A 13,158-nucleotide genomic window follows, 5' to 3' on the forward strand; every position below is an offset into this window, starting at 1 on the left:
TGTAAGATGAATAGTAATAACCTTTTCTGGGTGTGTGGCAGAAACATCCCATTAACCTACAGAAAAAAATGCTAAGAAGCTAAAGCAATAGGTCTGTGCTGTTAGTCTTCAGCTACCTCCCTATCAGTCTGTCTCAGACTGCACCTCCACTGCAGGGAAGTTCTCCTGGTCACCAGTCTCTTTGCCTCTCCATGGCACTGAAATTTCCTTCTGAAGGAAACCAGGCAAGCCAGAAGGCAACACATACCCGCTGTCACTCCAACACAGACTCAGATAATAATCAGGCTACTTATCCAGTGACCAAGACTTACAGGTGCAGCTGTTCAAATTTTTATTTTTCCTCTTTTTTTTTTTTTCTTTTTTCTTTTTTTTTTTTTTCTCCCCAGGGGTGGGTGTTAGGGAAAAATGTGAATCAAAACCTGGTGTTGAAATCCTACCAAGTACGGTCCTGTTCTACTTTAGAGGATGGGTCCACTAGTTAGTATATCCATAGACATATATAAGACTTGGTTTAGCATATTCAGCTGGTCAGGTAAGTCAACACTGCTAGATAGAACTGATTTCTGATAAATCAACAGTGCTCTGCACACTTTTCCCAAATAGTATTTTTTCACAAATGAAAAACAGCTTTCCCTCAGACTTCTTAATAGGCATGACCTCAAATTTTAACAGTTTCTTTTAAAGTGTTCTAACACAGACACTGGTTCTGTGTACTTGTGTTCTAGGCTTTTACTGACTATCATGCTCTTTGGAGACTAGCTAGACTGGAAACATAAGAGAGTTATTCTGAAACACACCCTCCTCCCCCCCCCAAAGTATCAATAAGCAGAAAGAGCAATCATGTCAACATGAGATGAGAAGGCCTGCATTACCAATGACATAGTACTGGCATTTTACAGATAGACCTTTTTCCACTACAAATTCCTTTTTTTTTTTTTTTTTTTTTAAAATCAGGTTTTTCTACTGTACCTAAGTACATATCCACAAATATTTTATGCCATTATTTAATATACTCAAGTCAGCAGGTAGTACCTGAGAGGCCGAAAAGAACTCACCATTCATTTCCTTGAATGGTCCTTCCATGGATCCATACTCAAATATTAAATACTACTTTTTAAGTGCCATGTTTTAAAAGCAAGTAGCACAGGGATTTATGAGCCCTGCTTCCCATGCTGAAAAGCTGGGAGAGGAACCAGCTTCTACCGTCGGCAAAAAACCCCCAACCAACCCAAAAGCAAACATTCCAGCCCTAAGCAGCAGCACAACTGTTGTGCATTTGCCATAATTAGTAAATACAGGGAAATACTGGTCCCAGTTCAATCAATGACAAAATCCTCACCGATCTGCTCATAGCTGGGGTTCTGCTTGTAAAAGCTAATGATTCTAACTCTCATGCACCAAAGCAAGTTGTTCTAAGGCCTGAGCTGCTTTACTGCCCCCAACTGCTTTTTCTATCCCTTTGCCAGAAGTCAGTTTTCCAATAAAAGAGTCAGTAGAATTAATCATACACCTTTACCTTAGCCACTGCATTTTGCAGTCCAGGTGTTAAGGCACAGTCAGGCAAACTCAGCTGGCTGCTCCTGATCCAGATTGATTGCTGACCCATTTCTGATGCCCTGGCACCTCCTCCTCCTGCTTCTGTTCTGTTGATTACATTTTCTGCTGTACCATTTTCCAGTTCAGATTTGCAATCTTATTGTTTTAGGAGGGATTTCTTTTTTTTCCTTTCTTTTTTTCTTTTTTCTTTTTTTTTTAATTATTTCCCCCCCCTATTTTAAGAAACACAAAAGATAGGGTGATATACCAAGCTTTTGCTGGAGACTGTGCTATGTAGATAGCAGCCTGTACCAGAGGAACACAGGCAAGCTGTTAGTGGTTGTGTGTCACCTCCCAGTTCTTCCCTTTCAAACCAGTTTCAGCTAATCTAGCCACTTTGTTATTGGTAGAGCTTCAGACATGCAGTGGCATCATGCTTTGTTTCAAAGATTTTTGAAATTAATGGAAGATAGCAACCTTGGGGAGTTTTAGGCAGTAGATAAAAAAGTTGAATTCTGCTAGTCTTCATGATGACAGAGAATTTAGTAATTTAACATAATGTAGATTTTTAGGTTACCTGTTGTCAAAAGACAGAAATAAGCAGTACCAGCTGGCAATTGTTCCCCATCCTGTGGAAAGTAAGATGGATTTATTTGAAGAAGCCTTGCCCTCTCCATGGACTACAGAGGAAACTGAAAGACTAATTCAGTCCAAAATGTCAAATTTATTGGCACCTAAACCTAGCTTAAAGGCAGACTCCAACTAGTAGAAACCAGTTGTCATTCCATCATTCTTTAACTAAAAGGAATGCCATTTAACTAACACAAGTGTTGTGTTCTAAGCCATCACATATAATCTGACACAGCCTAGTAACATGGCATGGTTTGACATTCAGTGGCAGGACAGTTTGAGCAAATGTAAGCACTTGCCACCCACCTGGTCTGTCATTCCTCCTTTTCTGCACCACACTAGCAAAAGCATTTGTGTAGTACACAGTGAACAAGATTGGACAACAGATGTTGCTAAAATTAGCTCAGAAAAACAAAAACCCGAAGTCACTTATCATTCAGATGGGTTCCCAAAGACCTCACAAACTGCACCTCTAAAGTAGAAAACAAAGGCTGCCTACAACTAAATGGCCATTAAAGCCACACTTGGTCAGACCACACGCTCTGCCTGCAGTCCCCTAGGTACACTATTAAGCATTTCACTCTCTTTTTCCGTGCAGATCCCCATCTCTTAAGAAAAGATTAACATCCCCCCACTACATTACTAGGCTGTTGTGACCCTGATCATGTGACATATCATGAGCTGTTAGTATGTATATTATTGCATAAGCTCTGTAACTATATACACAAGAAGAGCAACAGTCACAGAAGTCCATCTGCTAGTCTCTCTTCCCATACCAAATCTGTCCCTTCCAATTGTTCAGCACAAGGCAAATTGCACAAAGGTCTATTTGCTCACCTGCAGTTTACCAGAATCAGCAGTTACCCTGTTTGCTAATATTGCTCTTTAAGGCTTCTGTCATAGAGCAGACTTCTACAAGGAACAATACTAGACCTACCACAACCAGGAGGCAAACACTACAGAAACTCCAGTTGCCAGATCCAGTAGATTTTCAGGACTGATGAATCCTAGTAAATGCTCAGTGAAAAAACTAGTTTCCTCAGATCAGAAGAGCAGGAAAGTTTGCAAATATCCTAACACAGAGACTTCAGCAATTATACTTTCAGGTAAAACATTGATTTCCAGCCTGACCCTGGAGGGGAAAAACCAAACAAACCACAAAGTGTTTCATAGAGTGAAGACTGGGACGCTCAGCAATAGCAGCCTCCTGTCAGACCAGATGATTTATGCGTCAAGGCTTAGTGTGGCTGTGATCAGCTTCTGACCAAAAGGCCCCCACCAGTGCCACTGCCACCGGCTGCCTCAGAAATTCTGCAGTGATCTGTATCTGTCTGCCTCATTTCCAGATACAGACCTCACCCTCTGCTGCAACCTGTTAGGCCACCTTCTTCTGCTTTAGCCATTCCATAACACACAAGCCATTCTACTCAGTCTAGTTCTACCCATGGGAACAGTTTACTTCTTGCATCAGATTCTTACTAGAACAGCTTCTGCTCCTTCCTACCTCTGTGAGGCAAGAAAAAGATCTAGGTCAGCAGTTTCCAAATTAGAAGGTCACAGGTCAGCTGAATGACCCTGGAGGAGTAGAAATGTGAAGAGTAGGGTGTTCTGCAGCCCTTGTATTTTATCCCCATTTACAGCTTCTGTGAATTCCCTTTACCACTTGACTAAATACAATGCTGAAAGTTGCTTTAGCAAACCTCTCTGAAAATTAAAATATTACCTGTTACCAGCAATGAAGCTGAAGGTAACAGAAAAGAAAGCAAAGAGGGGGGGGAAATCCAGTATTTATATACTATGAATATTCTGCCTATCCTTTTCTCCTCATTTGTGTTATCATTTTGTGTTGGATTATTTGGCAAAAATTCTAGAGGTACTACACACCTTTCCCCACTCTGATGAACTGAAACAAGTTGAAGGCCTTAGCGTTTTACTAAGCAACATTCTTCACACTTTGGTGTAAAGTGTATATATAGGAAAGGTAAACCAGCTAATCAATACTTTATACCTTAGTTAAATTGCCACAAGCCAAAATATGGTTCTGATTCTCTTTAGCTTGGACAAGATAAGTGAGGAAGTTAAGTCAGAGGGGGAAAAGCTTTGAGTTTTGAGTTCTTTCTAATATTGGTTTACATTTTTTACCCTTCTTTACGGTGGAAGTTAAAATATAGAAAGTAGAACTTGTTTTGTGCCACAGTCTCTGAATGGTGTTCTGATGTGTTTAATTAACATACTATACAAAACAATGTAAATCAGACTGAGTTAATCTGTTTTTCAGTGCTAAAGTAATGAAAAAAGTGTAATGGTAAAGAAAATGAAGGTTGAGATAAAGGAGGCCCACAGTTAATGACAGGCTGAAGTTCAACTGTCATGTAATCGAAAATGTTTGAGAATGGACAACAATTAAAGTCAAGCAAAGGATGAAGCCCAGATTATTATAATGAGATATGATATGTTCTTCAGACTATTTGGAGGTTAATGTTACTTGGTTTCATATGGTTACGGGTAAGTAAGTACTGTACTACTATACAGTAAAAATAATGTAACTGGATACAGTCTGCTTCACAGTGACCCAAGGTTAATGGTAGTTGCTCTTAGTAAATTTAAAAGGTTTAAAAGAGATGTAACAACCTCAGAATTACAAACTTAGTGCAATAGCATGAGAAAATGGCACTGAACAGGCTAGCATAATACTAGCCTAACTCTTGGTTCCATGAAAGCAGCTTCCAGTGTAATGTATGTTGGCTTTTATCTGTATAATTATGCTGAATATGTGCATGAATTCTTTCATTCCTGAACGGCACCACCTTTTGAGTAATAGATCATTGGTATGCATCACTCTGATAAGGTATTACACTAATATATCATTAAAGCAACAGATGTATTAGTGTAATACATCACTGGGACAAAGCACTCTGATGATGATGTATTCCTGAAAAGATGGCACCATACAAAGAAGACGAGGCCCAGGAGGAGACTTTTGCTCAGTTTAATAGAATTAAAGGTATGCCTTCCTGGCACAAAAATGTGGTGCTCCCTATAAAGATATGGCACCACTATTAATTGTATTCCCATTTGTATTGGTAATTTGAGGATCATAAGGCATGGAAAAAATTTACTGTGGCTGAGGAAAAGATATAATTTAAACATGTAACCTATCAGACTATTTCACAATCTTTTCCCATAATATCTCATGTCCTCAGCCCTCCAAACACCTCATCAAAATCCGTACTCTGTTGAAAGCCTCAAGATACCTATTCTGTTCTGGAGCAGTGAAGCTGTGGGAACAGCCCAGAGAGGTTAGTGATGATACGGCCATGCAGCGTTCACCTGAGGAACAGAATTCAGCTAGACAAGCAGGCAGAGGCCAGGGAAATAAGCCACTAATATTGGCTTCGGAGGCTCTTGCTGACTCACTGCCTTTTGAGAGCAGGGATTATGCCACAGCCCCCCCAGGGCCAGCCAGCAAAGGAGTTGTACTTCAATAGTTAGATTGCCACATGCAGCTTAAGAAGCACAGTTTGGCCAGTTGTATTCCAGCCTCTGTGTATCAGCTTGCCTCAAGACTTTCCACAGCCAAGGAATTGCATTCAAACTTATGTAAAACCAAGGTGCTTTTTGGAGCAAGTCAAATAAAATAATATGTACTTTGGAAAAGAGTTCAGGAAGCCAAATTATAGCAGTCCAGTCAGTAACATGTACAAAAAAACCTCTTCAGATTCCAGAAGTCCTAGATTATCTCATCAAGATGTGTATGTGGGCAGTTAGTTCAGAGACATACTCCCTGGCCTATATTATTTCAAAGGAATTTTACATTTAAGTACAAAAGGTGTATGCTGAAGTATGAAATAAAGGTGAGGGCTCTGAGCAATTAGACCTTTCACACAGTCATCCTTTGTATTTTACTCATTTTCGGTCCATAAAATTTCTCACAAAAATTACACGATAAATGAGAAATTAATTAATATGAAAAAAATCTTCAAAATAGTTGATTAAACACAAAGGTCCAGGTTACAATGGCCATGCAGATTCATGCTGCATTCCTTAGCCCCGATAAGGCAAGAGAGTGTTCAGATTCTGTGGCGATCACAGTTGGGTCCTACATGAAATTGATTTGACATGTAAGAGGGAATATACTGGTCATTTTCAAAACAACTCTGAACAGCTAGAATATTAAGGAGCAAGAGCAGAATAGCTACGGTGAAAGAAAAAGAAAGAGAAAACTACACATGGAGAATGAATATAAAAGTGGTGGAAAGAAAGGAAGCAAAAGATCTAAGAGAAACCTAAGAGAAGATTTGGAGTGGCAAAGAGAGATGAAAAAGGGGTCAAATTTCCCCCTGATTTCCAATGTTGACTTTAGTATTCAAAAGTCTTACTCTATAGGTATACACAGGCACACACACAAACACGTGTGTGTGCTTTTCCATGTATAATAGAAGCAAATGGACCCACTGGACCTGATTTTACCATCTTACCTTGGTGAGGACACAAACACTTATACAAGGAAGGGTAATGTTTTACTGGATTAACATCATAAAGTTTTGCAGGGCCAAAATGAATGTAGAAGGGGTGAGGCAGATGGGAATCAGGATCATGAAGTTTTGGAAAGCAGTATGGTGTTGTCTGTCTTAAAAGATTTTAATTTCAAAATTGGAAAATGATAAGGCAGTAGTGTTAAGATGAAAAAAACACAGCCTAACTGGATCTCTTTTTCTTTCTCTCTTAATAGGACTGACACATGATGGATATTCATGATATCCGAGTACAATCAAGCATACACACTCTAGTCAGGGGAAAGTGGGTGTTGTAAAATAATTTATGTGTGGCCTGTCTTCATATAATTTAGCTTTAGAGTAAAATTAATAACTAATTCTTCTCTTTGCCAAATTCTCTCCACTAATCTTCTGATTATTTTTATCAGAAATATTTGCTGAATATTTAGATAGGAAAAGATACAGGGTACAGGATTATTGGGATTTTGGGTTGTTGGGTATTTTTGCATGTTTTTTTGGGGGGGCTTTGTTTTGTTTTGTTTTGTTTTTTTACAATCAAGTCAGTTTACTTCTCACCTACAAAATATAACACCAAATTCTCACTCCCTGAAAATCAAATTTTCTTTAATGGATCTATGTTGATTTTTTTGTAGCAGAAGATCTGTTTCACAATGTGGCACCAGAGAGAGGAAGAAAGATGCATTCATTATTTCAGTACAATATCACCTAGGAATCACAAAGAAGGGTAAGTACAGTTATCCTTATTAATCCCTGGAGAAACAAAAAAATACAAACCCACTTCCTGACATGGAAGCCTCACTGTTTAGGATTTTGTTTTGGTTTGTGACCCACTTTCACAAATTATGACAATCCAGTGCCTCACAGGTCTGAGCTGTACAGATGCACCATGGGGGAAAATAATATGTAAGATTTGGAGCCTTCCCTCTGCTTTTCTCAACAGATGAGCATATGCCTAAAAACTGAAGTCTCAAAGTCAGTTATGTATTGTACAGTTATTCAGCTCTACAAAAGAAATATTACTACAGTGTGATCATTGGTATTGTAATCTGGCCACTCACCATGAAGATTTGCTTTCTGCAGAAAGAATCTAGAAATAGGTAACTTCCAAGGTGATATCTTTTCTCTAATGGTTCTCAACCTGTGTTCTGCAGAACTCAGAGGAAGCTGAGGGATCTGCAGAAGGAAAGGTGAAGGAGCAAATTTATTCTAAGTATGTTCAATTTGCCGTACACCTACACTGGAAATCAAAAAGGATTAAAAAGCACTGACTTAAGTGAGACAGCTTTACGTCCTTACAGTCTTCTTAAATATTTCCCTTAGCAGTTTCTTCCATGTATTACTTGTCTTCAATGCTCTATATTTTTCTTTTGGTTGGAAACTGAGACTGTGGTTTAAAGTTTTTTGAACACAAAACAAATTATGCAGTAAGTCTCTGTAGAACCTGTCACAACTCTTTCCTTGAATGCCAGGTTGACCAAAAATACTTCCAATAATAATCCATTAAAACATGAGAAACACCCTCTGGGGTAAGACCAATGATCCATTCAGGCTGGCATTGTGTCTCTGACATCAGGAAAATGAATGAGGAGGAGGGGGTGTTCTGGCAACTGTTTCAATTTTTTTCATCTCTGGAGCTCTACAGGGAGTAGTAAGCTCACCTAGGTGCTTTCCTCTATGTTTCCCTCCACTTCCCTATCTATATATTGTTGACACTCTGATCCTCATATGCCCTCCCTTCTTTTTAGCTGTTGCACTATGATTAGTTTTTGCATGCTCAAACATTTTTGTTTGGTTTTGGCATTTTTTTCCCTCCTTCAATTACTTCTCCCTTAGATCTTCCTCCTTGGGATCCTTTCATGCACATCCTGCCCATGTTGTTGTCTAATTCCTTTTTGAGCTTTCTAATGCTAGTAAGAGTTAGCTAATCCTGGAAATTTCTATTCTATTCTATTTTATTCTATTCTTTCTACCTTGGGAAAGGTGTTTTGAAAATCCAAATATACTATATCCCAAGGATCCCATTTATCTATATTCTCATTCTCACCATCCAAGAAATTCAGCTTAGTGAGGCAGGATTTCCTATTACAGAAGCCAACCTTTCTCCTTCTCAACAAGCTAACTTCATCCAGGTGCTCATTGAACTTATTCCTTATAATTAGTATTACACATGGTACTCTATCATTAAGCTAGGGATGACAGTAACACTCACTGGTCTGTAGTTCTCAAGATCCCATCCAGAGCCCTTGTGGTAGGTGGAAGTTGGCAATTTCATTGATGGCCGTGCACACACCTTCCAGTATAGTGGCTCTTTGTTATTATATTACACATTACACATCATGGCCAGCAATTTAATATTTGAGTTCCTTCAGGACTCTTGTGTGGATGTTTTCCAGTCCTGGTGGCTTACTTCCATCTGACTAGTCTATTTAAACCAATAGATCCTGTGCATCTATTTCAAATTGATCTATTTTTTTCTGACTTACCTGCTACAAAGAACGCATCAGAACTGGAACTCAGACAGCTTCTGTAGTAAAAAACAAGTCAGAGTTCATTGAGCTTCCTTCATCTGCCGCAGCCCCTTCTACCCCTTGGCTATTGTATGGTTCTCCTAATCCTCAGCTGGCTTCCTGCTTTTGGTGTATTTACAGAATTCTCTACTATCAGCTTCAGCATTCTATGCAAGGCTGTCTTCAAATTATTTTTAGCTTTCTTAATATCCTGTTTGAAATTGACCTGCCATTTTTATGGGCTTTCCTAGTCTCATTTGAACAAGTATTCAATTTCTTAAAAGCCTTCCTCTTTCTTTTGATGAACTGCATCATTTTCACACTAAGCCATACAGGGGATTTTTGGGCTACTATGTTTTCTTCTTGAATTGTGGCACAATATTTACCTAGACTTCTAACACAGTAACTTTTAACAGCCTTTAGGGTGCTTTTAGGTTTCTTGCTTTTCAGACTGCTCCTTGTAAGTTGTGGGGTTTTTGTTATTTTTGAGAATGTATCTCATTTTTATGTAGTTCCCTGTCCTTAAACTGAAAATGTGTACTGAATTTCTTTAGCTTGCCTTCTCCCACTATAATTTTACGTTTGATTACATTGTGGCTGCAGATATCCCACTATTAGTTCTTGAATGAATTGTTGTTTACATTCAAGACCAAATCCAGAATGACAACTTTTCATTGCTTTCTGATTTATTATTTTGTATTTAGCTTCTTATAATTTGACCAAATGTTAAGTGATTGAGCTGAAATTTTCCATGTCAGATAATCACCTCATTCAGCTCTTTCTGAGAATGAGACTTGCAAAAAATATATTATAAAATGATGCTGGATGAAAAGCTCAACACAAGCTGGAAATGTGCACTTGCAGCCCAGAAAGCCAACTATGTCCTGGGCTGTATCAAAAGAATCATGGCCAGCAGGTCAGAGGAGGTGATTCAGGGCAAGGGAGGTGATTCTCCCCTTTACTTGGCTTTCATGAGACCCCACATGGAGTACTGTGTCCAGTTCTGAAGCCCCCAACATAAGGAGGACATGGAGCTTATGGAAAAAGTCCAGAGGAAGGCCACGAAGATGATCCAAGGGCTGGAGCACCTCTCCTGTGAGGACAGGCTGAAGAGTTGGGGCTGCTCAGCCTGGAGAAGAGAAGGCTCTGGAGAGACCTGATAGCTGCCTTCCAGTACCTGAAGTAGCTACTGTTAAGCTGGGGAGGGGCTTTTTACAAGAGCATGTAGCAATAAGACAAGGGGTAATGGATCAAAACTGGAAGACGGTAGATTTAGGTTAGACATTAGGAGGAAATTATTGATCGTGAAGATGGTGAGACACTGGAACAGGATGCTCAGGGAAATTGTGGAAGTCCCATCCATGGAAGTGTTCAAGAGCAGGTTGAATGGGGCTCTGAGCAACCTGGTCTAGTGGGGGAGGTGTCCCTGCCTATGCAGAAGGGTTAGAAGTAGATAATCTTTAAGGTCCCTTCCAACTCAAATCATTCTATGTTTGCATGATTCTATGAAAAGTGTCACTCCCAGTTGGAAAGGGAAGTAAAAATTTTAAGGCACAATTAGGCTTCTTGCCAAAGTTGCAGCATAACTAGTGGACTTCAAGGAGGAGAGAGGAAAACCCTGTAATTACACCAGTCTTTGCAATCTTGTTTGATTGTTTATTTTTTCCTGTCTTGAGCTCTTTTCTTCTCTTACTCTTATTCACTTATTGATTTAATTTAAAAATAAAACTACATTATAAATATAAATTGTCACTTTTTTTTTTTTTCTTCTTCCTTTGGCATGGTAAGTGAATATCTGTGTGAATATCACATCTTTACAGAGATTGTGATTGATTTGTTGGAGGGTTTTCTTTTATCTTTTTTATTTTTGTGTCAGAAATTGATTATAGTGGGAAGCCCCCAGGGGTTAGTTACAGAACTTTTTGGATTCGTACACATGCACATACTACACTTTGTAAGTTCTGCTATAAATACAGTGTAAAGCTCATGGTAAACTATGTAATGTTTCAGTGACTTATATATATATATTAAGATGTATACATTTAAGGCAACGCACTTTAAAATGGGGTGCCTCCCTGGTGAAGACTTGAGACAAATGAAATAGCAGCAATGGTTCCTTGACCTTTTTTTTGTATTTAAATATTAAGTAGGAACTATAATGCACTTTTGGAAGCATCTCTACATCTTTCCCAGTGGCATGAGCGGTCAATACTATCACCAGGACACTGACATCCATTCCTCTGTAATGAATAATCCTTAATAATATGTATAATTGTATAACTCAACTGTAGTTTCAGTCATGGTACTTGTCAGTGTGTCAAACACACCTTTCGTGTGGTTTCACCTTTCATATGTTTGGATGACATAAGCCCCCCCCCCACTCTATTTGGCTTCCTCATGAGAAAGAGTATACACTTTTAAATATTTAGTCATTGTAAGTTCTTGTCTAAATCCAGCCAAATTTGGCACACTGTAATAAAGTGAAAGGTCATTTTTCAGTTGCTGCTTCTCTGAAAGTGACATTTCTTTGGTTGAGCTTCCTGACACTGTGTAATTTCTTCTTCTGTTTATTTAACCACTCTGGTACCTCATTAGTCATTGCAGAAATGGGATTTCTTTGACTGTGGTTTGCACAGAGGACAGAACACATCGATATGCACTTAGAGAGATTTAAAATGCAAACTATGTAGAAGCCAGTGTTTAGGAAAACCTGTAAATGTAACTTAATGAACCAGCAGAGCATAGCAACTTCAAAACACCGAAAATATAAGAACAGAATTGATACTGTGACACAGAAATATTAGTAGGCTACTTTCATTTTTCTCCAAGGAACACAGTTGATTTCACTACTCCTAAACTCTTTCTGCTGGAGAGATATCAAATCTCACCTGAGCCATGCCTAAATACAGCCATTTCCACACCCCCTCGATAACCTCTTCTGGTTCTACAGAAATGAAGTGGGGCCAGTGTCAAACTGTACCTGCCAGTTCTGGTGAAAACTGCCTCTGTCTCCTGTGGATTCAGAGAAAGGAAAACTAGGAAATTAGATTTTGCTGGCTAGAGGCAACTTTGGGGTGCCAGCCGGAAACCCCATTAGCATAAGTGTATTTCACCTCCTGCCCTTCAAGCTGAAGTCTTGGTGCCCTCCTTTGCCAACCTGAGTTGAAAGACAGAAGGTGACTGTCTGCCACCACGAAGTCCTCACCCCAACATCCAACCTTCCACCTGGTTCTCTCTGGCACAACTCTCAGATGGAGCTAGCCTTAACAAACCAGAGCCATTTCACCTAAATCTACAGTTTAGACTGGACTTGTCCTGTTCCTCTTCACTCATAAGATGGAGCCCTGTTTTCCTTATAACATCCCATTTTAGTTACTTTGAAAATTATTATGTCTCCCTTCAGCTTTGTTTTTTTCTAACAAGACCATGGCAAAATTTCTTAACCTGTCTTCACAGACCTAATTTTTCAACCTTTTGGTGTTTTTGTTGCTGTCAACTGAACTCTTTTCAACATACTGAGGTAATTTTCAAACCTGGTATCTACAACTGAGCTAAACCTTGCAAATGAGGCTTGCACAGGACTGTCAAATAGAATAATCACCTTGCTTTTCTCTGTGTATAATTCATTATCAAAACTTGTACGATACTAGGATTTTAATGACAATGCCTTGTTTTTAATTCATGGTTAGTCTGTGACGTGTGCAGCTTACAAGACCTATAGCTTGCCTTTGCTTAAGTAAAATTTTAAAAGCTGAAGAGGTAGCAGTAATACTTTCCCATGAAAAGTAATGAATCTCAAGGTATTGGAAATGTGGGCCAGGGCTAGACATCACCATGTGCTTCAGCACTGTGAAGAAATGAAGCGAGGCCAGAGCTATGAAGGTGCAGATGCCCAAGCCCCTGGGGGGAGGCAGCAAGCAAGCCTGCAGTGAGGTCTGGCAGGGTAGAACCACAGCTGTGGTGGCAGG

The sequence above is a fragment of the Apus apus genome, chromosome 4, assembly GCF_020740795.1.
Source record: "Apus apus isolate bApuApu2 chromosome 4, bApuApu2.pri.cur, whole genome shotgun sequence".
In the NCBI taxonomy this organism is placed as follows: Eukaryota; Metazoa; Chordata; class Aves; order Apodiformes; family Apodidae; genus Apus; species Apus apus.